Source organism: Equus quagga, chromosome 8 (assembly GCF_021613505.1).
Source record: "Equus quagga isolate Etosha38 chromosome 8, UCLA_HA_Equagga_1.0, whole genome shotgun sequence".
Taxonomy (NCBI): domain Eukaryota; kingdom Metazoa; phylum Chordata; class Mammalia; order Perissodactyla; family Equidae; genus Equus; species Equus quagga.
In genome coordinates, this window is record NC_060274.1 from 2,162,051 (window position 1) to 2,170,817 (window position 8,767).

The window sequence follows — 8,767 nt, forward strand, 5'->3', positions numbered from 1 at the left end:
AGCGAACAGTGAATGCGACACTTCAGGCTGTGCTCCAGGCTGTGGAGCCGGGAAAGATCTGCTTCCTGCTTGTTTAGCTGTGCGGCCTTACCGGGGTTTTAATCCTCTCCGACCCTCAGAGTCCTCCTCTATAAAATGGGGAGATTGGTTCCCGCCTTGCAGCATTCTATATAATACTGAGGATTTAGTAGATAGCTGGCATTATTAGAGAATAGTCCCGTTGCAACCCCGGGACAGTACGACCCCTGGACAGGAGACTCCGGGGGCTGCAAGTCCGAGATGGTGCGAGCCTGGGAAAGAGCAAATTGAGACCCTGCGATCCTGGGACCTGGTGACCCCGGACAGACAGCCCCGGGGCAGGCAATTCTGGGCGGTGCGGGCTCGGCGGGCTGCGCCCCTCCCATCTGTCTTGCGGAGAGAGGGGCAGGGAGGGGGGAGGGGAGAGAGGAGGTAGAGGGGTCAAGGTGGGGAGAATAGAGAGGGCAGGGAGAGGGGGAGGGGTGGGAATGGAGGAGGGGAGGGGGTAGGGGAGCAGGGAGGGAGGAGGTGGGCAGGGAGGGGAGGCGGAGGGTGAGGGATAGCCGGGCGGCGCAGGCCAATCCCCAGCCCGGACATCCCCCCGGCCCGCCGATCGCCCTCAACCGCCGCGTCCCCGCGTGGATCTACCGAGACCGCAACACAGCGGCGGCTGCGTTCGCGTCGACCCCGTGGGATCCCGACCTGGACCCCGACCCCAACCCCGACCCGGACCCGGAACCGGACCGGGACCCAGACCCCAACCCAGATCCCGACCCCAACCCAAACCCAGACCCCGACCCAGACCCCGACCGGGACTCCGAACCCAACCCAGACCCCGACCCCGACCCCGAACCGGACCCGGACCTGGACCCGGAGCCAGACCCAGAGCCCGACCCCGACCGCGTCCCAGCCCCCGATCCCGACCCGGACCCGGAACTGTGAGCCCGGCCGGGACCCTGACTGCGCCCCCCCCGCCGGTGAGGGCCCACGGCTGTCACCCTCGCCGCCGTCGCCTTTCGGGGTTTGCGCCCCTAGGTCCCGGAGCCGGGGGTGCGGGACCCTCCCCTTGCCCTCTGTCCCCCCTCCGCGGCTTCCGACTTAGAGGCCGGGTCGGGGGTCCTGGGCGCGCCCCTGCCAGGCTCTCCGGAGCAGCCCTGGTCCCGCCCATCCGCTCCCCTCACGGCTCCTCCCCTCTCTTGTCCCCTCCCCTCCCTCGTGACCCCCCATTTCTCACCCCTCCCCTCCCCCGCAGGGGCAGGGGCAGGCGGGGTGGGGCAGGCGGGGTGGGGGCCAGGGACGCCCTGGCTGCGCGGCCACCTTTATTCCCTCCCCGCCTCGATCCAGGTGTGGCCGGAAATTTGGGATTTCTGAGCGTATTTCAAAAGGGCTGGGCTCTAAAAGTTGCCTAAGACGGACCAGGATCTTCTGGGGTTCTGAAGAGCGTCTCGTCGCCCGCACTTGCAGCTGGTTGTCGTCACCTAATGCACTGAGAGCCAAGCACCTGGAGGGGCACCTGCCCGTCTGAAGGGTGGCGAATCCTCGGGAGTGGACCCTGCCAGGTCGGCAAGTTTGGGTGGGTTTAGGTGGTTTGGTGGGGGGGGTGCGTGTTGGTGGGGCGTATTGACACAAGGCGACAAAATGACATCCTAGCGTTTACTGACAAAGTTGAGACTTTCTTTTGTTCAGTAAGGCGTCCGTGCAAAGCTTGTCTTTTCTTCCTTCCCAGGAAGTGAGGCTGGAGCTGGAAGCAGAAGTGTAGTAGGGGGCTTGGGAGGGGCTGCGAGGGTGGGGGTGGAGGGGGTCCCATGGGGTCAGTGGGTGAGTGCCTGGGCATCTGTGAGCAGCAGTGGAAGGGAGATGCTAGCTGGGTGGCCCCAGAACATGCAGTCCCCGTTTCTGTGGGACCACAGGACCCCTTCACACAATTCAGTATTAACAAAAGGGTGGCCGGGAGACAAAAAGCCAGCTGGGTCCCACACCCACCCTCCAAATTCCAGCGGGGGGAGGGAGGAGCAGATCCAGCCTGTCTTTCTAGAAGAGGCAGACAGACAGAAGGAAGCCGGGGAGGGGGTCCCAGCCCCGTCCCTGTGGCGGTTCTTTACCTTTGGGGGCAGGTGTGTGCCCCGCCAGCTGCTTGTTTGACAAAAGGCTCTGTAAGTCGCCGCCCACTTAACTTAGTTGTGCCCAGTCCGTTCCTCTTGGGCTTTACAAGGATTTTCTGGTGACCAGGATGGTGGTGACAGGAGGGCCCAAGAGGCCCCAGCCACTTAAGTGACCTGGGGCCTCCTGGGGCTCAGGGGGCATTTCTGTAGCGCCCCCTGCCCGGGCTCCGGGCTCTGGGTGGCCCGTGGGTGTGTGTGAGGCCCACAGTCTGGGACAGGCACACAGAGGCGAGACTCCGGGTCAGGAAGGGCTGTGTCCTTGTGCCGTCCTCAGGTGCCCATTCTCCAGGGTTCTGGTCTGGCACCTGCCAAACCCCTTAAGTGAACGAGAGACGTGGACTTGAACCTCAGGAAATCTTAGGCCCTCCAAACCCAGGGAAGACGGGGACCCGGAGACTTCAGTGTGCTTCTCAGCAGGACGTGGCAGGGGTGGGTGGCCTGCCCACCAGGTCAGGGGACAGGACCTGCTCACCTGTCACCCTCACCTGGCCCCAGTTTAGCCAGAGCTTGCCTGCCCCGCGTTGACAGGTGCAGTCCCCTCAGCTGTGCGCCCGCCCTCCTCCTGGCAGAGATCTGGAGAGCGTCTGCATTTCATTTCTTCTTGAAGCCCAGTGACCCAGCAGGTGCTGTGGCTTCTGAGGAGCCTTAGTCAGACTGCTCTGGCAGTGTCGTGTTCATGCAGCGGGTTCAACTCTGGACGCAGTGCAGGAAATGAGTGACACGCCAGCGGGGTCACATGCTTGGGGATTTAACCCCCAGGGAGGTCAGAGAAGAGATCTGGGCGTCTTCACACCCCCGGGGAGGGGTCTCCACGGTGCAGGTGTTGTCTGATGCTGCAGGAGTGGCTTCGTGGTTGCAGGCGTGGCGCAGCTCTTTCTTTACATCCACAGGCGTCACGTTTGTTGGGAAGTCTCTTGGGATGGAGGTTTCCCAAAGGACAAGAAATTTCCCACCCAGAATCACTTCCTTCTGTTTAGTTTGAAGCTTCGTCCTTGAGACACAGACTAGCACTCTGGACTCGGCAGGAATTTTGCTATCTGTTTGTAACACGCCTGCAATCTGAAGGGCGGCTCAGGTGTCAACTCTTAAAGGGCAGGACCACAGGCCTGGGACGTTCTCAGGTGACACTTGTGGGACCGGTGCCATTGTCACTCAGAAAGGTGTCATGATCGCTCCATCTTAGCTCTTCTCTCTTCTCCCATCCTGTTGAACGTGTGACGCGACCCTAGGGTGGGGGTGGGGTTGAGGGGCAGCAAGGTGGCCAGGAGTCTGCTAGTGGCCCCTGCCTGCTCCCCTCGGTTCAGCCCCTGTGCAACCCTCGCCTGCCTGTGTTGCTGCTGGGTGGCCCTGGCAGGCCAGGCTTCGATGGTGGGAATTGTTCCCCAGGACGGGTCCATGAGCAAGCCAGAGTGACAGTTCTGATGACGATGACAGAGGATGTGCCAGGCACCAGAGGAAGCCCTCCAGGGCTCTCAGCCCTTTAATTCTCACACGACCCCCTGGGCTCTCGCTGTCCTGCTGATGGTGCACAGCCAGGAGCCGGCATCTCTCAGGCAGGCTCCCTCCTCCAGGAAACCTTGGAGGGACACCCCATGATGGCGACCAGCGGCCCCTCACGGAGCTGGTCTGGGTGGAGGCTGGCTCCCAGCACATCACCCACACTGGCGACTGCCATGTTAAGATTAAGCTGCAGTGATCACCAAGGGGGTTCATTATTCCAGGTACTTAATGGAGGAGGAAGGAGCAGATGTTTACAGAGTGCCTGTGGGCACCCAGGGCACCAAATTCTGCAAATTGAAAATCTGCAGGTTCTGGCCGGCAGGCTGGAGACCCAGGGAAGAGCTGACGCTGCAGTCGGAGTCCAAAGGCCAGCTGGAGAGGGATTCCTCCTTCCTCTGGAGCCCGCAGTCGTTTTGTCTTAAGTCTTTGCACTCAGTGATTGGCTGCGGCCCACCCACGTTATGGAAGGTCGTCTGCTTTACTCACACCTGATTGGTTTAAATGTTAACCTCCTATAAAGCTACCCTCACAGCAACATCTAGACTGATGTTTGACCCAACGCTGGGCACCGTGGCCTGGCCGAGTGGACCCATAAACTAACGGTCCCAGGGGGCTGTGCAGGGGCGAGGCCATGCTTGGTTTTCACAGGTGAGCACATCCCCATTAGCCCCAGTCGGGTGCTGGGGCGCTGGGGTCTCAGCTAACGTTTGTGGCTGTGACCCCCGATAAAGAAAGGTTTATACTGTGCGCCAGCAACGTTCATGAGACAGGAGCAACAGTTTCACGGAGCAACACTGAGAGTGACCCCATCCACGCCCCTCCATTTGTTTCTTTGAAACATCGCGAGGTCCCCGGGTTAAATCCAAAACTGGCTCCTATACTCAGAGGGGAAGGAGAGACTAAAGAGAGAGGTAGACCCCACAGATGGGTAAGAGGCAGGTTTAGTAAGTGAGGGAACTTACATACAAGGCTTGTCTTGGGCGGCACAAGACCGGTAGGCGTACACACCCGCCCACCAGAATCTGGAGAGTTTACATAGAGGCCTTAAGGGGGCTCAGTCACATATACCATCCAGATGGTCTCAACAACGCATGCCCACTCAAGGCTGCGTCCTTGAAACAGCTCCTAGTGCGGGGAACGGTGGGTGGAACATACATTCCCAGGATGAGGAGGGGGAGGAGCCCCCGATTACCCGGGTCCAGCTCTCAGGCTCACTCCATGACCTACTCCAAAACCATCGGAGGTCGAAAGCTGGGTCACCCAGGCAGTCAGATCTGGTGGGAGCATGGTACCAAGTGAGGGTGAGCTGGTGGCCTCCCATTTCCTCTGTGGGTCCACACACACGTCTGTGCGTTCTGGATCACGCTATAAACTGTGAGCCACTGAGGGTCGTGATCGTACAAGTTGGAATGGCCGCTGGAGTGCAGCCAGGCCCTCAGAACCTCAGCAGGCATGGCTGCAACTTGGGGGGACGCTGGGGGCCTAGCTGAAGCCCCCCCCCCCATAACCTTGCAGAGTCATAGTAGGAATTAGGAAGTCTGGTCCCCATGGGAGACGCAAAATGAACGTAAGTGAGCCCCCTGGGGGTCCCAGCTGTGGGAGAGGTCTCCCCTCTCTGGGGAAGCTCCCCTACCCCCCCACCCACAGGCATGGGCAGCGTGAAGCTGCTGTCTGAATTGTCTCCATTGGGCTTCTGTGTCCCAGGGCAGGCGCCCGACTCGGCTCTTGAGCCAGTGAGTGAGGTTCAGAAGTCCCCGTGTCCTCCTCCCCGGGCAGAGGGGGCAGTTGGGCAGCACATACTCTCTCAGCTGAATCGGGGTCCCTGCAAGAGCTGGGCTTCCTCCATTGCTACACGATCTCCTAGAAAGGGAAATACATTTGAAAAGGCTTCATTCCGAGGCCTCACAAGGTCTGGCAGGTGTTACTCCATAACTTGGAAGAGGCTTGAAGGTGACAGCCACCCACCTACTCCTCTTGGGGCCCAGCCCAGGGCAGCCCGTCCTCCCAGCTCCAGATGGCCCGCCTGCCCTGTGCCACCTGGGCGCATCCTCAGGGCCCCTCAGGCCCCATCTGCAGAGTGTCATCTTACTTCAGGGGGCCACACGCTCTTCTCCCCACCCACCTCCCGGAGGGCCTGGCCCCCACCGTCAGGTCAGCCTGCAGCCCCCTCCTGACTTTTGGGTCTGTCCCTCTCCCCAGTGTTGGCTCCACTCCCAGAGGTCTGGTTGGGTAACTAGCTAGTTAACCAGATAAACTAGTCCCTGATAAGAGATGTTCTGGTTCCTACTGCAGCCTCCCCTCATCTCCCCTCCGCCTTAGGCCTGGGTGACCCCACTGCCACCTCCCCCAAGAGGCCAGGGTCCCTTCCTCCCAATGCATCTTCCTGAGTTCTCTCTCTCTCAGCTTTCTGAGAGGGTACCAACAAGATTCTTCCTGTGGGTTCTAGAAAGAGAGGATGCTTGTTTCTTGGTGCCGGGCCCCAGACCCGGCTCTCGGGTGGGCATTTATGCGCCGCCACGACTGGAGGCTCCTCGGAAAACAGCCAGTGTTTGGAGAAACCAGATCTGTGCCCCAGGAAGCAGGATCGTCTGTCGACTTGGGATCTCTAGCTCCCACCCCTGCCCGTGGCCGGCTTGGTTGTAGCTCAGAAAGGTGAAATTTCATGAATAATGGCGTCTGTGTGTGTGTGTGAAAAAACCTAACCTGAGAGCCTTGGTTTGAAGTTCATATATACTTGAAGTTGTTGGTTCTTTGCCATCAACAACAACTTGGATCAATGGTCTCTTTCAAGATGCTGGAAATGCAGAGGGCTCACGTCGGGGCTGTTTTCCTTGTTTGCCGAAGGGGACCTGGCACAGAGCACAGCTTCTCGCTTACACGGGGAGGGTTTGCGTGCACAGCGCCGGGCCTGGGCCACGCCCGGGGGGTGCAGGGGCTGGATTCTGTAAGGTGGGCTGAGGGCGGCCCGCACACTCTCAGCAGAGGGAGGGTGATGGGAGGTGCTGGTCTCACAGCCGGCAGACCTTCAGGGTGGGTGCCCCCGTTTATTGTCAGCCTGCCCATGCCGGGTGGCTGAGGCGACTAGCTGTCTCCAGGCTCACATGGAGGGAGAAGGAAGTGGGTTCAAGCTGGGCCGGCCTGACCCAGAGGCTCAGCAGTTCATACCATGCTTTCTAAGTTGTGGGTTCCTGACGTGGAGAAAGCCCGGTTTAGGTCTTTATTTCACTGACTCAGTGAGCAGTTAACAGATCAGCTCTGCAGTGGTCCTGTGCCCATCAGGGGTCAGATGTGCAGGAAGATGGTACTGTCTCCGCAGATGTCCCTTCCGGGAATCGGCGAGCAGGGAAGGAACTGACGTGGCCAGCGCTTCTGCCCTACGCCTGGCTATGCTGGCTGTGTTAGTGCTGTGTCTCGTGGTGGCCTAAGCACCACATTTTTCTGGCTGCTCAGTACCCTCTTCTATAGCTCTGACCTCCGGTTTGTCAATTCCTAATGTTAAGTCCAGAAAAGCCAGTCGCTGCCCCTCCCATTAGACCAATCTGTGGTCCGTTCTCTCTGGAACGGCAGGAGCAGCCTCACTGGCTGTTGCGGGGTTGGGAGGTCTCTGTGCCTTTGCCTGCCTCCTGGACGGCTGCCTCCAGGACATCTCTGATCCAGTCAGAGCTTGCCAAGCCCCTGAGAGTTTCGGACCTGCCCTGGGTGCCCTGGCTGGGCGTCCCTGGCCTTATTAGAAATGGGACACGGTGGCATAGGGGCAGGGGAGAAGCAGTGCCGGCTGGGTATTACTTGGATTCTCCCCTCATTGATGGGTTCTGTTCTCAGCCAATTCTCTTATCCTTCTTGGACCTCAGCTTACTCCAACCTTAAAAGGGGAGTGACGTGAGCCTTTTTGTCATATGGGGTTGTGTATATGAAAGCATTTGGAAAAGTTTGACGCATAAATATAAAAGATAAAAATGAAGGGGCTGGCCCTGTGGCCGAGTGGTTAAGCTCGCGCGCTCCGCTGCAGGCGGCCCAGTGTTTCGTTGGTTCGAATCCTGGGCGCGGACATGGCACTGCTCGTCAGACCACGCTGAGGCAGCGTCCCACATGCCACAACTAGAAGAATCCACAACGAAGAATATACAACTATGTACCGCGGGGCTTTGGGGAGAAAAAGGAAATAATAAAATCTTTAAAAAAAAAAAAAAAGATAAAAATGAAACAAAATGCATTCTATTTGAATAAAATATAAAAGTACAAATATAGAATGTTAGCCAGGTCCCCGGAGGTTGCCCCTTGCTGAGAAGACGGCAGGAGGGTATAACCGGTGCAGGTCAGGTGGGCTGAGCAGGCAGGGTTTTCAAGAGCCACCAAGTTGGAGAAGTTAACTGACTCATCCAAGGTCACCTCTAGTGAGTGGCTGGCGGGGACAGAGGTCAACTATAGAGCGCGGGCATCCCTTAAGAGTGTCCCACACTGAACACCAAGCACGGAGGGTCACTGTTTAAAATCACAATGCCACACAATACCATGAAACAGGAAAGCTCGTTTCATTTCACCCTCCAACAAAAGGAGTTTCTCTCTTGGAGTCCACCTGCGCCAGAACCCAGTTTCCTAAAGGAAGGAGCAGAAAGTTCTGGATCGTTGTGAAGAGTAGCTTTCTAATTTTGGAGGTCCACATTATGTTTATTCTACTTTGAACAAACGCGCGGCTGGCAGAGTCTCCAAAGACTTGTTGGCCTCTAAACCACGTGGTTTGCTCGCTGCAGAGATCTAAGAACCTCGTTGGAGGTTCGGTAAAGGGACTGAGTTTGTCTTGGTTTGCGTTTCTGGGATACTACTGCGACCTTGAGCAAGTGAAAGCCTTGGGCTTGGTCCAGGAAATCTGAGCCACCTTGTAAAAGTTAAACAAATGTATAAACTTGGGAGGATCCTCATCATGGCCTACAGTGACATTTCCGTTTGAGTTTGGCCATGGCCAAGTGTCATACCGAATGTGTGGGTTCATTGCAGTTGACAGTGCTTCTCTTCAGGCCAGGAAAAGGGAGGCACATGTGATGGCCATGACCTTGAGTTCTAAAGGGTGGGAGCTTGTGTGATGGCCA

At 58.1% G+C, this 8,767-nt stretch overlaps 1 protein-coding gene across 3 annotated transcripts in view; it reads left to right on the forward strand.

Annotated features, from left to right (window-relative positions):
* Nucleotides 1–1,283: 1,283 nt before the first annotated feature.
* FRMD1 (FERM domain containing 1) overlaps nt 1,284–8,767 on the forward strand; it is a 34,459-nt gene continuing 26,975 nt past the window's right edge. For all 3 annotated transcript variants that reach the window (XM_046669944.1, XM_046669945.1, XM_046669948.1), the window contains exon 1: nt 1,284–1,577. The gene's annotated coding sequence lies outside the window, so the exon portion shown is untranslated. The remainder of the gene's footprint in view (nt 1,578–8,767) is intronic.